We start from the raw sequence: 19406 nt of genomic DNA, 5'->3' as shown, positions 1-19406 counted from the left end.
TCTCAGGGGGTGCACCCACGTGCACTCCCTATGCAACGCCAATGCCGCTGTCACTGCCAGACCCAGCCCGGCTGCCCTGGCGCCCAGCCCATCTGCTTCACATCCACTGCTGAGGGCACTGGATGAAGTGAGTGGGTGGGTAGGTGGATGCGGTCTCCATGGAGACTGGCCCAGACCTCCATGGGCAGAGCACACTTGGCTGGGTGGATAGTGAGGTTGTGGGTGAGTGGGGAGGGGCATCCAGGAATGGGACAGGTGGGCAGGGGCTGGGATTACTGGGTGGTGACAGCACAGGGCTGGGGCAGAGACGTGGTCCACTCCCCATATGTCCCTGCAATAGGCAACAGTTTTGCAGGCAGGGATGCGCGGAGAGCAGATCCCAGCCTCACCCTCTTGTCCTGTTCCTGGACCTCACTCCTTTGGGACTGCCCAGGCTGCAAGAATATCACCTAGTCCCAAAGGAGTGATGCGCTCACAGAGGAAGCAGCCACCAGCCCCCTGGCTCCTGACAGGAGCAAAGCAGGTAGACCTGCACTGAAAGCAGGTGCCTTTGCTGGCTCCGAGGACTCTAACACATGCTGCATTCCAGAAATCCTCTTCAAGAAGACTGGATGGGGAAGGGCTGCATGTGTGGCTTCCTTCTCCCTCCTCCATACCTGCTGACAGCCCCAGCAGTGAAGCTCTGCTGCGTCAGCCCAGCCCCAAATGCGCATCAGCAATGTTCCTGTTTTCCATTGGTGTGTTCAGTTTACAGTAAGCTGAATACACAGGTAAGACAGGACTAGAAGGGTTATCCTGAGTTATCAAAACCCCTCCCCTGTCTTCACAGGCAACCATATCATGCATGAACACTGCGTGCCCCTGGAGGCTGGGGGGGGTACAGTGAGCTCCTGCAGGCAGCGGTGACACTGGCAGCGGCATGGGCGTGGTGGCGGCAAGCAGTGAGCTCCCGCAGGTGGCCACAGTGCTGTTGGCGGTGGGGGGTGGCAAGCGCTGACCAGTGGTCGATGACAACCCGCAGACACCACCAATGGTGGCGGTGGCAGCCAGCAGCGATCAGGGACCACCTGCAGACAGTGAGGGGTGCTGTGAGTGGCGATCGCCTACAGTCACTGCCAGCAGCATTGGTGGCGCTTTTTGCAGGGAGTGCACCACCAATCTCAGGGTGCACCCCTTACACGTTACCAATGTTATCATGTAATCTTGTTCATAAGCTTCTAGCTTCACCCTCAAAGTAGTTATGTTTTAAGCACCTATAATTCATGTTGGAAGACTGGCCCAGAAGTTTATTATTCTGATGGTTAGAAACTTTATTTTCAATCTTTGTTTCACAAGGATGAAAGCTAAAATCTTCTCATGAGACATGCTCTCTATTCCCATTATCATCTTAGCTCTTTTCCTTTTCCACTTTGAATTAACCTTTTAAAAAATATGGATGGTCAACATTGAACACAGTATTCTAGAAGAGGACTCACCAGGGACTTGTACAATTTTGTGGTTATTTCCCTACCTCTACTATAAATCCAATGGCGGCAGCAATCTCCCACGGTTGAAGATGATCACTCCAATGGGTCAAGTAGAGGGCTGTAGATGAGTCTGTTGATGGCTAAGAAGGCTGATCTTAGAGCCACAGATTCTCTAGCAAATGCCACAAGTGGTGGTTAAAGAGAGGGTTGAACCACAGCTTTCTGGGTTTTCTTTTCTTTCCTTCCAGTTCTGTCATTTTTCTGTTGTGCTCTCGCCCACCCCATGCCCTTTGTCTTTGGCTGAGTTGGGAGTATAGCCATTGTTCTGGTAAATATACATTAGGCCTGCACACACAATGCCCTGTCCATCACAGCTGATGTTGAATAATCAATGCTTCCATGCTGGTGGTCTTGGCATTGGTGTGGACAATGCCATCTGTGCAACTAACCTCCCACTTTATGCCAAGGATCTTCCAGAGGTAGTGCTGTTGAAGGCTTTCCAGGCTTTTCAGGTGGTCCAAGCTTCACAGCCATAGAGAAGAGCTTTCCAAACTCAAGGCTGATGTAACTTGGCTTTTGGCACAGAGGCAGGAAAGACTGAAAAATTTCCCATCCATCCTGTACTTGATGCCGATGCCATATGGCAGTCAGGGATAAGCATCTTGATCACAAAAAAGATGGAAAACAGAATTGGTGTGATCATGCAGCCCTGCTTGATGCCATTTTGAATGGCAAAGGGTTCGATAGCTGAGCCACTGCATAGGATGGAGGCAGTCATCTGGTCATGAAGGAGTTTTACATTTTACATAAGAAGGCTGTTGCACATCGGCAACTACACAGATCTTGGCAGAGGAGAAACTTGTGTCCAGTGGCAAGGAGATCCAAGACAACAGAGGTTACTCTTCCACAGTAGCTTTCATCTGCCTTCGCAGCCATCGAGAAGTATGGCTTCTGCATCTACCCTGCTCCACCATCGAGGTCTTTGTGTCATACAGGACTACTTTTCATCTGATACCTCAACTTTGACCATACCACCATGAGTGAACCTACCAGGAGTACAAGACTCCAAACGATGTTGCTCTTAGAGTCACTGGTACAAGCAAGCTCTCCACCCCATCAAGGTGGCAGTCCATGGTGAGGACTATACATACCTCTACTGATACACCCTGCGGCAGGGGTGGGCAAAATGCAGCCCGCGGGCCGGATGCTGCCTGCTAGGCCATTCTATCTGGCCTGTGGGACCCCTAAAAAATTTAGAAAATTAATATTTATCTGCCCCTGGCTGCCTGTCATGCAGCCCTCGATGGCGTGCCAAAACTCAGTAAGTGGCCCTCTCCCCAAAATAATTGCCCGCCCCTGCCCTAGAGGCACACTCAGATAAGCATAAATTTGCAGAGATGCGTGTTTGCTACAGTAAAAATAGCAGCAGCACAAATTGGGGCTGCCGCTTGTTGCCACTGCACAAGCCTCTACACATGGGCTACTAAGGCATGCTGGAGGGACAACTAGAGGTGGGGGAGATGCTTTGGCCAGCAACCAAAGCAACTTCCTGGAGGACCCAGATTCCATGCTTGCCAGTGCCTACTTCTAGAGCATACACCATGCCGCTTTTCTTTTTTCCTTTTTTTTTGCTTCAGCTTTTTTTGGTACTGGAATCTCTCAGTATCAAACTTTGGTGCTGCAGTGCAAATTAGCAGCGCAGTGAATGGTTGCACATGTGCAGCATGTGGTTTGAGGTGCCCCAAACCACATATGTGCACTCTTCTGGATGCGCCCTAGGATTGCTTTGCCCTACCAATGGCTGTATCACAATGGCTCCTCATAGCCATCCTATGACTAATATATATATATATATCTATATATATATATAGATATATATATATATATCTTTTTTTGGTCATTTCCAGCTAGTAAACCCAAAAGGTATAGTACAAATTATTATTACTTTCTAAGTATGGCAACTTCCATTTTGTGCTATTTAATTTCAGCTGATTTCTATTATTCAAGTCTGCTAGATCATCCAGTTCTTCCTGTGTGTTATACTGAGTCTCCTTTGTATTGACAATGCCTTCCTAGTTTGTGTCATCTGCAAATTTCATTTGTATACTTCTCCTTTTTGGATCAACCACATTAATTAAAATATTAAATAAGAGTAGTTCTAATATAAATCTTTGAGGACCTTCACAAGCAACTTATCTCTAGTGCAGTGATTCCCCTTTCAGCAAAACCCATTGTTGTCTCCCCTTCAGCCAATTCCTTACCACTTTAAAAATCTTGTATTAATACACATCTTCTCTAGTTTAATTAATCATTTCCCTTGTGGCACTGTACCAGTGCTTCTCCTAAATTCAAGTGGATTAGATTTATTGCATTTCATTTGTCAAAAGAATTAGTTGTCAGACAAAGACATCGGGATCATCTGGCACAATCTACCTTAGTAAAACTATGTTGCACTTTTCTATTTTCAATGTCTTTAATTATTCTTCCTGTCAAAGCTTTAGTATGCTATTGAGGTCAGATTATCAGGACTATAGTTGCGCAGCTCACTTGTGGTTTTAGGATCTCTCTTATATTATTAGGGAGAGAATAGATGCTAGGAATTGTACAGGTAAGCTTTAACTTCCGAGACACAGACTGGAGAACAAATCAACTAATAATGAAACAGCAGTTCTTTCTATACTAAATTGTGCCTTTGGTGCAGTGACCCCTACATACTATTCTGGCAGCTGGAAACTGGAATGTCATAGGAATGTTCAAGCCATATTACCCTGCTGACTCCGATGTGCTTTGAGGACACCTCCTGTGCCAGGGGCTCCAATGGGGGAAATCAGCTATGCACCTGCCAGGGACTCTACCTACATCAGAGTCACTACAGCAGAGGAATGTCCTGGAGCACTTCCTGGCTTTTTTTTGGACTTTTCACCACAGCTAATAACAATGGGGTGAGGAAATAAAGAAATGGGAGAAATAACATGAGTGGGAGAAATATATACAAAATTCATCACATAAAAGTCATGACATTAATACTGCCTCCCTCTTTTAACTTATCCTGCAGCTAACGTTATGGTATCTTTTAGTATTAGACTATGCTTTAAAACTCCATGCACTGCCAAGTCACAATAGTGAAAGGGGAAAGGGCGTTAACTCATTCCAACCCTTTATAGCTGTGTTTCTCAGCCCATGAGTCATGACCCAAATGTGGGTCTCAAGAATGTATAAAAGGGTCGCGAACAAACTTTAAAAATGGATTTTCTTTTAAAGGAGAAAAACATGTGAAACCACAGCTTTTCCCTTGCTGGCTGTCAGAAATTCAGCCTGCAAGGGGCTGCTTGGGGCACCCCATAGCCCACACTTCCACCCCCTTGTCCACACATTGGGGGGCTTGAGCCTGGGGCAGGGGGGTCAGGAGTGAGGGGCACTGTGTTGGGACTGGCCATCAATGTTTACAAATGGGTCCTGGTGCAAAAAAGGTGGAGAACCATTGCTTTATAGGACTGAGCTTTATTTCCTATCTAATTTAATTTTACATGTGACAACCAATATGACCAACAGAGGACAGCAAATACATTTTATAATGATCAAAAGATTCTGAACTTCAGCTTGTCATCCTCATTCCATGGAGGGTATTAATTTGAGTGGCAAAAGTATGTTGCAAAAATTACTGCCAGCTCAGAAATGCCTTTTGTAATTATCTAAAGTGTTGTTTTAAATTCCAGAAAGATTATTTAGAAAGTGTTCTTTTAATCCACTTCTAAACAGGTATAATTACTAATGAAAATGTGTAAATGTTCAACAGTTAGCTCTGTATTTTTATGCCATTGCTTTCTCAGTAAAGAGGTAACAGGTAAATGTTATAGGACAGTTTAAGGGAAACTTTAGAGAAACTTTGTGCATACTACTGTGTGTCTTTCAACTTCAGTGATTAATAGCAATATTTTATAAACTACTAAAAACAAAGTGAGAGCATGGAGCCAAACACCAGCATCTTCATTGTACTTGATGCTAAGAAGATGGCGATGGGAAGGTTTTTAAAAATTGTATTGAAAATGTGAAGAACAAAGGCAAGAATTTCACCTACTCAATAGGGGGTTAATTATGAAAATCCAATTCACCAACAAAAGTTAAACATGTTTAAACCCTTTTGCCAAAAACTATTCATGATGGTTTCTACAGCAGTCATTGCTTTTCCTGGATAGTTTTTCTAAATCAGGAATCCATTGCTATCAATAATAATAGCACTTTCACATCTATAGTTCCTTCTGGGAATCTTAGAATCCTTTACAAACATTAAGTCATGCAACATTTTGACATTTCGATGAGTTAAATAAAGTATTTTTAGTGCTTCATTGGGACTATTCACATGAGTTCAAAAATGCTGAATGACTGGGTTGGAACACATCAAATAGATGTATGTAAAGCATATACTAGGTAAATGTAAAGATTTATGAGAAAAAACAGTAATAATTGACTCTGTCACAGGAGTGTTGTTCAAATTGCTTTATATAGGGCATTTATGACCTATTTTGAGAGTTGCTAAGCACCTTCAACTTCTGCTAAAGTCTTTGGCAAGTGACAGTGACAGCCTTTCACAGGATTGAGGCCCTAAATAGAGGCTGATCATGCACATTCCTATTCACCTGAGCAATAACAATTACAATAGCAATTTTGCATACATTTATCAGCAGTTTAAATGTGACCAAAGTTTGCAAGATGCATGAATGCGACTGAAGTTTGCAAGATGGCACCCACAGATCATGTAGACAATATTGTGTAAACATTTGCTAAGCTTAGAATACCCTGTGATGTAGGCAAGCATTAGTATCACTCTGTGTGTGTGTGTAATTTGTGTATTCCTTGTATTTGCTTTGTGCATGTGTCTGCTGTGAGGACAGACAGGGGGAAAAAGTAAACACAGGAGGCAGACATCTATAAACATTAGTAGAAAATGAAGAAAGGAGGTTACTGATTAGCTCTCCTCCATATGACACTCCTAGATCTTATCTGAGCAATGTGAGTTAAGTGCTTTGCCATTCTTCTTTTTTTAACTATTATCTGATCAGAGAGGCATGAAAAGCACTTTATTGCTCACTTGATTTTTTTTTCTATGCTAGGAGCCCTCTGCAGGAAGTGAGGCTGAATTTCACAAGTCTTCCCTTTCTGACGTCTCCTGAATTTCTAGGAATGCCCCTTCCCTGTTACTATATTTGGAGGTAGTTTCTAGGGGGAAAAAAGCCTTCTGAGAGGCTCCTGGGCTGAGCCCCCGTCCTGTGCAAGGACCCGCGCCCCCAGGGGTCCCTGCCGCGGAGCCCGGCGGAGTTGCGAAGCCCGGTGCCGGCGATCCCAACTCCAGGCAGCGCTGCCTCTTTGTAACAATGTTGCAGAAATGAGCATGGAGGGGGGAGAGGTGTCTGTGGCAACAATGCGTGGATCTTCTGTAGTTATCTCCGGGCGGCTGATTTGACTCCGGCACTTTTCTTTTTCTGTTTCAACGGAAGAGGATTTTTTTTAAAAAAATTTTCTTTCTTTCTTTTTTTTTTTTCCTTTTAATCTTTATGGATTTTTTCTCTCTCTCCTTCTCCTGCCGCCCCCCGCCCCCCCTTGATGTGGCCTCTTGTTTAGCTTGTGGCGTGACCATGATGAAGAAATGTTTCTGGGCGCCTGGCAGTGTGATCTTTTTTTCTATAATGAGTCAGGATTTTGCAAAGAGGGCCGGAGGATTGAGGGGTTGTCTCCTTTCAAGCAGAAAAATGACAGGCGGGCTGCACCTTCTCCTTGGGAGCCCAGTCCTCGCTTGCTGTTTTGTGGGGGCTTGGGGTTTTTTGGACACCTGAAAGCTGTGACAAGTGGTGAGTTGTATTTTCTTTTCACTACCCCCCCCCGCCGGTAATTTGTGCCCTCCCCCCACCTCCCTGTGCTGATTCCCAGGCTCGGCGAGACGCGTGTGCTCACGCACGTCCCTGTCTGCGCCGGGTGCTCAGCAGGTGCGGGGGGTGCGGGGCCGGGAAGGGGGACAAGGGGCCTCGGCGGAGCCGGGTGCGGCGAGGCTTTGCGGGTCCCTCACAAAGCCGGGCGAGCGGGGTCGCGCAAACAGAGCAGGCACCTGGGCTCTCCCGGGACCGCGCGCTAGACAGTGTCTGATGCGGCGGCGGCGGCGGCGGCTCCGCTGCAGTCTCCCTGCCCCTGCCCCTGCCCCTGCCCGAGGACGATGCCTCGCTGCCGCCCGCAGCAGCCCCTTGTCCTTCCTCCATCGCACGCGTTTCGCCGGAAAAAACCACGGCGGCTTCGGCAGCCTCCCCTGCGCACACGCAGCCGGACGCCGGAGGTGCCCGGGGATAAATAAAGATGTCGCTCTGCCCCGCGGCTGGGCAGCTCCGGGAGCACAAAAGGCGGGCGCGTCGTGCGGGGCTCTCGCTCTGCTCCCGCGCGCAGGCGGGAGCGCCCCGAGCAGCCGAGCCGTCTCGCCCGGTGACAGCGCCGTGGCGAGCCCGCCGTGCCCTGGCGCGCCCGCCGCCGCCCGGGACCGCCGCCCTCTCGGCTGCGCTGACACGTGCCGGCAGCCAGGTGGACGCGGGAGCTGCGCGAGTCGGCCAAGTTGGCGTTGCGGGCAGCCGCGAGGCAGCCGGGCCGACGCTGCAAGTGTCTGCAAGTCCCCGCGGGGCAGGAGGCCGGGGCCGTGGTCGGGCGCTCGAGGAAGACAGGCCTGGTGCTGAGCGCCGCAGCCCCCCGCAGCTACAGGTGCTCAGCGCTTCGCAGCATCCCGCCCCAGTTCGCACTTCGGGAAGCGTTGGCTGGAAGGAGCTCCCGGGACCCGCCCGGGGAAGGCGAGGAAGGAAAGCGCCGGACTCCTGAACTGCAGACATGTGTCGCTGCTCAGATGAGGGGAAACCAGCAACCCGGCCATTTTTTTAAGTTACCATAACTAAATACAATTCCCAACTTCCACAGGCCATAGAGTCCATGGTACTCTTTTAGTACAAAGTAAACCTAACATTTACTTTATTTTTACTTTGCAAGTGCAGTTTAAAAAAAAATATAATAATGCGCTCTTTCAGCTGTCTGAACATGGACTATGTTTCTGAGTAACTCAAGTTATTTATTAGAATTTTTGTAGGAAAAGGAAACGGCAAATTTCAAGATACCTGCCTTTCTCTGTCATCTGTAAAATACGTATTTAGTGTCGAGAGCAGTATTACAGAAGTACGTATGACACCCCTTCAAAATATAACTGCTGTTGAGTAGAAGTCCTGATTGTTACAGCGGAAATTTCCACCAAATTTGGACAGAAATGGAGACTGTTACCCAAAATGTTTCAGTCTTTGCTTGAAATAAAGTCAAACAGGTAAATGCAAGAAATTTAATTTCTAAATTCAAGAAAAAAAATCTTATCAAACAGATGCAGTTTGGCCTGATCTAATACTTTACTGTGTGAATTCTGACTTGCTTATATATAAAGTTGCTTTAGAAAATGTTTCTGGTCTATATAGTACAGAAATCATGAAACATAAATAGAAAGCAGTAAGATCTGGTAGCAATTTCTTTTTTGCAGTAAGAGAAGAAAATGTGCATTGAGATTTGGCTATGCTATCCTTCTGTAGCTGTCAGAAAAGTTAGCTGCTTGCAGCAGATATTCTTTTAGCTGATTGGGCATACCTTGTTAAGATATTTCCCTTAACAATTAACCCTCTGAAAGTTGTGGTTCCAGAGTCGGGGTTTTGGGGGCAAGATGAGCTTATGTTTTATCCAACTGGCCCACAAAGTCCCGCTTTTGGTGGTCACTTTGTTCTGCAAAAGAAACGTGTAGATTATGGCTCATACAGTGGATAGTAAATTAGTGTTATGCTACTGCTGCATGCAGGACAAGATTATGGCACATTTTAAATAAATAACAATATTGTAATTTGATAATGTCCTCAACATGATAAATGGGTAGAAGATGGTACCAATCCTTGGGAATTAGAAGATAAGTTTGTAATTGTTGATGCAATTCATAAAAGATTTTTTTTTTTATAAACAGTAAAAACCCTATGAAAAAGTTTTCAGCTGTCATTCAGTTATGGAACATGAGCCAAAGAACATAAATCTACCAAAAGTGAATTTCTGAGAAAAGCAAACTAGTGCCTAGATAATTAAGAGAAACAGGTTAAAAAACTTTTAAAAAATCTTATAGACTTTATAGGATTTCCATTTATATATATTCTTAGTCACAAAATTCTGCAGTTTTATATGTATTTCTCTACACTAACTGTCATGATTCAGCCAAATATATATTTTTAAATAATTCTCTCTTGGCCATGTTGGCTACTGTATTCACATTATTTGTAAAATATGTTCTCAGGACAAGTGTACGATACATTTGCACTTAGTAAGAGTGCACAAATCCATTCTATTAATAAATGGTTGAGACTCATAGTCTCAGAGTAGTTTTTACTAAATAATTTCACTAAGTAAGCATATATTTACATTTTCCAATTGGGTTTTTTATAAACTTTTAAGATTTGCTAGTAGAAAATTCCAACCCTTTTTGTAGCCATGACTCTATAGCACACAGAATGTAAAGAAACAAGTTACTAACTTCTTTGTGAGATTAAATATTTGCTATGTGTGGTCACTGTATATCCAGAAAGTATGTTTGGTGAAGATCTTTGGGTGATATAAGTTATCATAGATATATGCAATTATCATAGCCACCCCAGCTGTGGATCTTTCCCATACTGTAAATGAGCGACTCATATTTTCATGCATTGGCATATTTTTTGCATTATTTATTTAACTGCTCTACTCATATTAATATAATATATTCTTATACCACTTTGAATCCTTTAAAAAGATCTTGAAAATTAGCAAAAGTTGCACAGTGATATACTGTTAAGGTAGTTGCTGATATGGTAATCAAATATATGATAATGATAATCAAAAAGATTATTTTACAAAATGAAGAATTCACAATAGCTATTCCAAAGAAGTTTTATATGGTCTTTACGTAGGCATATGTGAGATAGAAAGACATTTGTACTCCACACACGGTAAATGAATCAATGTGCTTAAGACCCAAAGTATGTTGAAAGAAATATCTGGCAACATTTTAAATTATTATGCTACTGCTCTAGATGTATGTTCACTTCTAATTAATACGAACACTTTTATGGCTCAATAGTAGAATTTATGGAAAACCTTTAATTTTTTTTGTACCAAGGAAATTATATATCTGTCTCCATATAAATGCATTTAATATATTTATTCATGTAATATTCATATTTGTGTAATGTCCACATGCCTAAACTTTATCTTATAAGTTTGTAAAATAACCTACCTCCATAACTGCTGGACTCAAATTTTTAGAGACACTGATTCGAATTACATTTCTCTGAAAAGCCACAATTTGTTGAGGAATACAACATACCTACTTAGGAAACGTACTCCACATGGTGTATTAGTTCTGCTCCACATTCAGTCTTGTCTGTAAGATAAAGAAAGATGGAGAAGTAAGAATGAATGTTTGAACACCGTGGCTGCATCCAGACAAGTGTGGACATGTGGTATGTAGCACTGCAGACTTGTCTGCGGCTCTGCACACCACATATACAGGTGTTTCTTGCACTACTATCTTGCAGCGCAGGGAGCCTTTTTGACCCTAGGATATGCCAGGGTCAAAAAAGCCCATGCTGAAAAAAAGCAGGGCAGCACATGTGGTGGCAGCGCGTGCTACCCAAAGCCAGAGGCTGACTGGCTGGAGTCATACTCCGGCTGCTGGTCAGGTTTCCTGCCACAGTAGCAGCCCTGAGGCTGTAAGGACCCCAGGTAAGGCTGTTGGGGTCATTACGGTTATTGGCCCCAGCCTCCCCTACCCAACCTAGGGTAACCTGCCACGTGCCAGAGCGTGCGTGCCCCAGGCGTTTCCTGGGGATAAGTAGCAGCGGCACAAGGTGTGTCACTGCTACTTGTCACCGGGGAAACAAATGTCTTTACTCGTCTGGGCGCACCCTGTATTATAACTTCTGATATTCTTTCTGTCTTGGTCTAGGGTGCATATAATGACCACACCCTAGTTTATGGTGGTAATTTTTTTTTGGTTTTTTTTTTTTGGGGGGGGGGGGGAGTACAGTGTTTATCCAAACAAATACAGTAACTTTATTCCCATTGTTCCTTGAGTACTATTTTGAAAACCAAGGAGTAGAGTGTTGTGGGTGTTGTGAGTGTTGGTCTAGTGAAGGATCTTGCTCTTATTAAGTGGAAAACAGGAATAAACAGTACAGGGCCACTCCAAACACCAACCCTTTTCTGCTAAAAGTTAGAAGTAATTTCTCTTTAGAAAATGAAACCCAACATTTGAATGCTCTGAAATGTCACATATATAGCTTTTAATACTAAATTATGTATTATGCCCATTCTTATGCATCACATTTGGTTAAGCAGTTATTCTTGAGATAACATTTTTCAAATTGGATTTTATTTAGTTCCTCATTAACCATAAACATAATATATGTGTAATCTTTCTAGTAGCATTAGGTTAAATCAGACCATTTAATATGTTTATTTTTTAAATAAGCACATATGAATAATATGAATTTAGTCCTGCAGGTTTTCCTCATTAAAACTATTATTCATGTATTTTTTTTCTTAATGTTTACAAGTATATTAAACCAGTTAAACCAATGCTAAACTCAGATGTCACCCTTAAATATGTTCCCCCAAACTCTATGTTAATATTAAATTTGTAATCCAGACCAATGACGACCAGATGGTATAGTGATGGATTCCTTATAAATGCTTGTAATAAAAATTACATGGGTAGGGTCGTTCCTAATATATATATTTAGATGCCTTTTTTCCTACAAGCCATAATTAAAATATGAGAGGTCAGCCTTAAATTTAAATATATTAGAATGTATTCTGTATATAATACTTGTATTAATTAAAGATCAGAGACATAGTTTGTTTATTTTCCTGTTTAAAATGAGAAAATGTACTTAATGAAGAAAATAATTATTTTCAGTCAAACATTTTTTTTTTAAATCAAAGCTATTTTGATTATTACTTTTTCATTTATAATTTTGGAAAACCTACCTTGTATACTTTTTAAATACAGTTAAAAACTACCTTCGATTTTTGAATGTCAGGTTTGAGCGCTTTCCAAGGAAACTTAAGAGCAAGAGAAACTGTGAAAGGTCTAGCAAAGGGCCCAACTGGATGCTGTTGAAGTCAGTGGATGAATTCCTATTGAAATCAGTGGAAACAGATTCAGGCCCAGGATCCCCACCACAAAGCAATGGTATGACTTTTTTTCTATCATAAGGCCTGAACCTGAGAAGTATTTTGCACCTTCAGTCTTCTGAAGAAGTGGTCCTCAGCCTTTCACATCCCATGACCCCACGTTACAACACAAAGGTTTTCTGGAACCTCTCTAATGTAGTCATAGAGAAAGGGGAGGAGGCTGTGATCCTTTGAAAAACTGCGCTGGAGTAGCTAGCAGGTTTGCAAGTAAGGGCTGCAAACTCAGGCTCAAGTTTTTATGAAAGCATCCACAATTTTATCCCAGGGCAAGGAAATGGTCAACATCTGCTTGTCATACTCATGTGATTAAACTCATGTACCTCAGTGGGCACTACGCCCCTGCATAGAATTAATGGGCATTGCTCTCCTGCGCAGAATTTGGACCTCAGACATCCAAACAGGTATATGGAAATGTTTATGAATGTATGAAAACGTGTACAGAACACGTTGTTTCAAAGATAAACAATTTCACATTGCCTTTAAACAGGCATATCTGCTTCCTTGTTAGCAGAGATGTTGTCCGTAAAGTTTGTTGAAGAGTTTACAGCACCCCACGTGGACTGACAAAAACTGGTATGGACCTGGAATTTGCCCTTACAGTGGAATAAGCTGCAGAAAAGAAGTTGTATTGGGCAGACAAACAAGTCCATTTCAGCCTGTGCAGCCTGGGGATATGAAGCTCCCAGTCTTATTTAAGGCATTATTTGTCCTTTGCAGAGTACAGGTCAGTTAATGATTATGCAAACCCCTTGTCCGGTGCAGTGTCATATGCCTTTCTCAATCAAATAAAGCAAATAGGGACTGTGGTAAAGGCCAAGCATGGCAACAAGAGAGACAAAGAATCAGCTTTTTTTGCCCGTTGCCAGAATGCCTGGCTGGTTTCTGCTTACTAAGGTTTCAGTGCGAGGACAGTGTTTATGTAGGCGAGCCATGTGTGTGCGCCTTTGGGTTGTTCAGCATTGTGGGAGGGGGGGTTTCCAGACATTCCTGCAGTGTGTAGTGAGGCAGATAGCAGGAGTAAAAACCCATCTTCTATTATTTAGGTGAGTTCTGTTTTGTGAGCCTGCCAAATACGACTATATGTCAGGAATTGGTGGCGTTTGAGAAGGTTACTGGTGATTTCCGAGTCCCTGCAGTATAATCAGGTTAAAAAACTTCAAAAAATGCTTTCAAGTCTGAATACCATTTTGGTCATCAGACAGGATTCAGAAAGAATAGCAGCACCCTCAGAGATGAGCTCTAGTGTCCTAAAAAGTTTTGTTTCTTCCTTTCCTGCTTGAAATAGATCTAGTGAGATCAAAAGAACCATTAGCAATCTTGTAACAGGCCCAAAAGTTTGCCTTATAATTTGAATACTTACATCATAAATATTAGTTATGTTAAAGCTATTTTCAGCCTTTCATTTAGCGCTGGTGTAATATTTGAATTTGGTTATCAGCAGGGAAGGAGAGAGTAGAGGTTACAGTTTTCCAGTGTAATGTAATATTTATGCAATTAAGCCTCTGTTAAGTCAGTCATCTTCAAGCTTCTATCTCACTGGGGTCAGGAGGCCTGAATTCCTTGCATGCATTCAGTATATTGGTATAAAATAACAGCTATACATTTGTGTTTTGCAGGTAATATTTTTACTTCCATTTTGTATGCCAGGCAGGAGACATACAAAAGAAAAACTATCATTTCTGACAGCTCAGATTTAAGTGGGCTTCACTGGGAGGAGAGGGGGGAGGGCAGTGAGTTTCTTTAGCATGTTCCATGGTTGGCTTATAAGGGTTAAACTGGGGAAAAGAAATATTGCAGGTGTTAGTTTTATTGGTGACACATTTTATATGTACTTGTTGTTATTGTTAGCATTAGCTACATTTCTTGTAAAATGCACATAACGTGGGGGAGCAGTGATTGTTATTATCAAATTTTATGAAATATCCCTCTCTCTTTAATTACTAAACTCTATTCAAAACCTTTACCATATTATTCTTATGGCGCCTTCTGTTGTCTGATAACTGGAGTTATACATTTACAATAGTATAATTCAACAATAACACCCCTGAAATCAATGGCGTTGAATCAATATTAGATTTATGTGAGATCATATGAACTGTGAGATCACAATAAGTTGATCTGAGAACAGAAGTGGCTTCACATTCTGTATCATAAGTTGTTTTTTAATAGAAATAAAGAACAGAAGTACCAGATATAGGCCTAAGCTGAGTAATAAATGAAGGATTTGATAATCATCATACTCAACAAAATAATTATACTTTATATACTACTACACATAACCCAAGGAATAATATGACTGATACATAATAAAGGATTATTTTATCATTTTACCTTTGTATTTGATCCATCCGTTTCACTGAGTGTTAAGAATGTTATCTGATTTACTAATGACTTCTATTAACATGTAGGTAGATTAGATATTTTAGCATTAGAATTTCTCCTATTATTTGTGCTCCGTTACTGTAGTCTTTCATGTGTGGAGATAAACATGGACTGTAATTTGTAAAACCACTTTGCAATCTTTTTGGATAAAAACTGTTACAGGATTTATTTGCTCCTGCATTCTTTAAAAACTCTGTTCCACTATCATGAGTTGTTTAAAGTTAGTGCTTAAATATTAGGCTAACTGATCAGAGGTTAACAAAACTGTTCTCTTTGGTATCATTTTTGTCAGAAAAATAATAGCCAAGAATATTCTTGGATTGTCTTCACTTTCCATAAGACATGCTTTCATCTCCATGTTACTTAGTATTAGGTGGTACTTGACTGAGAAGCAGAACTTTTGAATGCATCCAGAATATGAAGAAAAAATTGGCAAATTTGATAGCTTTACATATTACTGTTCTGCAAAGTGGCTTAACAGCACGGTATAAAAGCCTGAACTGGTCTTGAACAAGTGTTTGTTTTAATTTCTAATATTTTTCCTTTTAGTTTCACTCTTGATGTTCCAGCATTCATCACTTCCTGCATGGCTCTTTACCGCAGGGAAAATGAGGGACTTTTGGGGGCAGTTGTGTTTCCATTACACTATCATAATGCCCCTAAAAATCCTTATTGCTCTTGCAGTATTCTTCTGTGTTACAGGGCCTGGTGTGAACTACTTGAAGACCTAGCTTATAAGTGCAGCTTTAATGCAAAAATCGTTTAAAAAACACTGAGTTTGTTTATCTTATCTTATTTTTAGTTGTGTTTACTGTTGCTTAAAATATAAATGGCAAGATGTGCAACCACCTGTTGATAAACAAATGTCAGAAGTCATAAATCTAAGGAACATGCTGGCACCTGTGCAGTACTTGGGAAAAGGAATAAATTTCACCATAAGAGTGAGTTTTAAAAAGAAGCTTTACTTGTTTTGTAAAACTAATATAATTTGTGTTTAACCTGAGAACTTACCGCGTATGTCTCCAGGATCATTAACCCCATTACACAGAGATTTCTCAGTGATTTAGTACACCTACTCTTGAATTACTTTGCTGTATTTGATCCCACTCAAAATCTGTTGCTGGTAAGAGTGCATATGAAGCAGTGTACAACAGAGCCGCATAGCATGAGTCTTCTATTAAACGCACCAAAATTGTGGTCAGATAAAATCACAGGCCTCACATAATCTCAAAATTAATAAACAAATTAAGGGTAAACCCTTAAAAAATTCTTCAAGTACATTAAAAGCCAAAGACCTGTCAGGGAGTCACTTAGGCCTTTGGATAATCAGTGTCAAAGGGATGCCAAAGGATGACAGGACCATTGCTGAGAAACTAAATGCATTTTTTGAATTTGTCTTCATTGTGGAAGATACTAGGGAGACTCCCTCACTAGATCCATTCTTTTATAGGGATGAGTAAGTGGAGCTGACCCAAATTGCATTTTTAGTAGATGAGGTTGTGGAGGAAATTAATAAACTAAACAGTAGCAAATCACCAGGACCTGATGGCATTCACCCTAGAGTCCTGAAGGAGCTCAGATCAGAAATTGCTGAACTCTAAACTGTAGTATGCAACCTATCAGCAAAAACAACCTTGCTACCAGAGGACTGCAGGATTGCCAACATGACTCCCATATTTTAAAAGGGCTCTAAGGGAACTACAGACTAGTAAATCTAATTTCTGTTCCTGGAAAACTAGTAGAAATAATCATTAAAAATATTGTTCAGTACACAGATGAACCTGACTTGCTGGGGGAGGAATCAACATGGTTTTGCCAAAGTGAAATCATACCTCACTGACCAACTAGAGTTCTTTGAGGTTATTGAGGGTGTCAGTAAGCAGATAGATCAGGGTGATGTATGGACTTCCAAAAAAGCCTTTGACAAGGATAGGCTCCTAACAAAGGTAGTCATGAGATTATAGGTAAGGCCCATTTATGGATTAGAAATTGTGTTAAGGATAGAAAACAAAGAGTGAGCATAAATGATCAGTTTTTAGGATGGAAATAAGTAAGTAGCAGGGTCCTCCAGGGATCTATGTTGGGACCAGTGCTGTTTAACATATTCATAAATGATCTGGAAAAGGGGGTGAGTAGCAAGGTGGTCAGATATGGACATGGCACAAAATTAATCAAAGTAGTAAAGAGCAAGGTAGACTGTCAGGAATTACAGAAGGATCTTGTATTATTGAGCAAATGGGCAACTAAATGGCAGATGAAATTCAATGTAGACAAGTGTAAAGTGATGCACATGGGAAAAAATAACCCAAGTTATACCTACACTATAATGTACTCTGCATTAGCTGTTACCACACAGGAAAGAGATCTGGGAGTCATTGTGGACAGTTCACTAAAAACATCAGCTCAGTGCTCAGCATGCATCAAAAAGGCAAACAGTATGTTAGGAATTATTAAGAAAGGAACTGTAAATAAAACATAAAGTATCATCATGCCCCTTAATAAATCCATGGTGCATCCACACCTGGAGTACTATGCCCAATTTTGGTTCCCACATCTCTGAAAGGAGATAGAAGAACTCACTGGCACTGCACAGTAGGTTTGGAAGGAGAGAAGGTACAGAGATGAACAACAAGGATGATTAGTGGCATGGCGGGGCTTTCATATAAGGAGAGACAAAGGAGCTAGGCCTATTCAGTTTAGAAAAGAGATGCTTTAGGGGGACATGATAAGCATTTAGAAAATACTAAATGGTGAAGAAAAAGTAAATAGGGATTTATTATTTACTCTCTCTCACAATACAAGAACTAGGGGTTACAAAATAAAACTAGTAGATAGTTTAAAACTAACAAAAGGAGGTTCTTTTCCACACAGAATATAGTTAAAGTGCTACAAGATGTCAAAACTGCTAGTTTAGCCAGATTAAAAAAAGATTGGACAAATGCTTTGAGGAAAAATGCATCAGTAGCTGTTGACCATGAGAGTCAGAGATATAGTCTCTGAATCAGAACGTCCTAAACCTTAAGGCTAGGGACAGACATTACAGATAAACTGGTTTAAGTGATCAGAAACTGGCTTAAACTTGTAACAGAGCAGATGTTCAGTGCACATAAACCAGTTTTAAAATGGCTGCAACCGGTTTGAGATAAACCTGGTTGAATGTAGTATTAGACTTAACTCATTTGGGTCAAACTGTTTTATGCTATTTCTGTCCCAGACCCCTTGCTGGTTTAAGTTAAATCAGAGTCCCCTAGCATCCCAGCATGCTCTCTGGGCTGGGCAGGGCTCTCTGCTCTACAGTAGGGCTGGCCCCTCCCCTCTGCTCCCTGGCCAGAGCTCTGGCGGTCTTGCAGGCACAGCAGGGTCTGTTGGCTTCCCTGTTTACCGCCCCCCCTCTTACCACTCACTGCTTAAGCAGGGATCCCTTCCTCCTCTCTGCCACAGCACAGACCATAGCCAGCATGTGGTATGCTAGCTAATGCTGTATAAGGCTCCAGCAGAGACTGCAGACACAGTAGAGTCTGTCTGGCTTCCCCCTGCCCTTCCCCCCCCCACTGCTCAAGCAGAAAATCCTGCCCCCTCCTCCCATCTCCCACAGAAGGGACCCCAGCCCCATGGATGCTAGGCATGTGGTATGGTAGCTAATGCCGAGACGTGTCTGTGTGTGTCTCTCTCCAATTTCACTAGGACAGGCAGACAGAACAGTGACTGCTTAGGGCTGTTTAGAGCTAATCAACAGGTCAACCAGTAAACTGTATATGAAGTTTGAAGTAATGGAGAGACGTCATTGTTTTGCTAATCGGGTGATAATGACTATTATCACTGTCAGCCCTCAGCTGGCCTGCTAGCCTGTCAGTGTGATGCAGACAGTATGACAAAACAGGGAAGGAGCTTGAAAAGCTCCATATCATCAACAGATGCATGCACTGTGCACCCCACTTGCCTCAGAGTGCTAGCCTGGGGCTGGCAATGAGCAGGGAAAAGCCTGGGACCATGCAGGCAGACCTCCCTAATGAGAGTCCTGCCAGCCTGGCTATGCCCCCCTCAGCTCAGCTCCCTGCAGAAGGGAAGGGAGGGCTGCTCTAGTGCCCCCCCCCCCCCTAGCCTGAGCTACTGCAGGCACGTGCCTGAATTTCCTCAGTTCAGAAAAAAACGTCTGTCCAGTTTCAAACCAGTTCAGCCTAGCCAGGTTAGACTAACCTGCAAAGATTGAATCAATTCAGGCTTAGGCTTTTTGAATGTCTGTCCCTAGCCTAAATGCTGGAGGCTGCAAGTGGGAGAGGAACAGAG

At 42.3% G+C, this 19406-nt stretch overlaps 2 long non-coding RNA genes across 3 annotated transcripts in view; one reads left to right on the top strand and one right to left on the bottom strand.

Moving 5' to 3' along the window:
- Window positions 1–7006: 7006 nt before the first annotated feature.
- Window positions 7007–7865, bottom strand: LOC109313516. Its single transcript, XR_002102071.1, has 2 exons — window positions 7567–7865; window positions 7007–7293 (listed from the first exon to the last, which is right to left on the bottom strand). It is a non-coding gene; the product is annotated as an uncharacterized LOC109313516 (long non-coding RNA).
- The window catches only part of LOC109313514, a 29815-nt gene continuing 17639 nt past the window's right edge, over window positions 7231–19406 (top strand). For both annotated transcript variants that reach the window (XR_002102069.1, XR_002102070.1), the window contains exons 1-3: window positions 7231–7312; window positions 8642–8805; window positions 15922–16060. This is a non-coding gene — a long non-coding RNA (uncharacterized LOC109313514). The remainder of the gene's footprint in view (window positions 7313–8641; window positions 8806–15921; window positions 16061–19406) is intronic.

This window comes from Crocodylus porosus, unplaced genomic scaffold (genome assembly GCF_001723895.1).
Source record: "Crocodylus porosus isolate Cpor-Errol unplaced genomic scaffold, CroPor_comp1, whole genome shotgun sequence".
Lineage (NCBI taxonomy): Eukaryota > Metazoa > Chordata > Crocodylia > Crocodylidae > Crocodylus > Crocodylus porosus.
The sequence above is the reverse complement of the archived record's forward strand: the minus strand, read 5'-3'. Positions and strand labels throughout refer to the sequence as shown.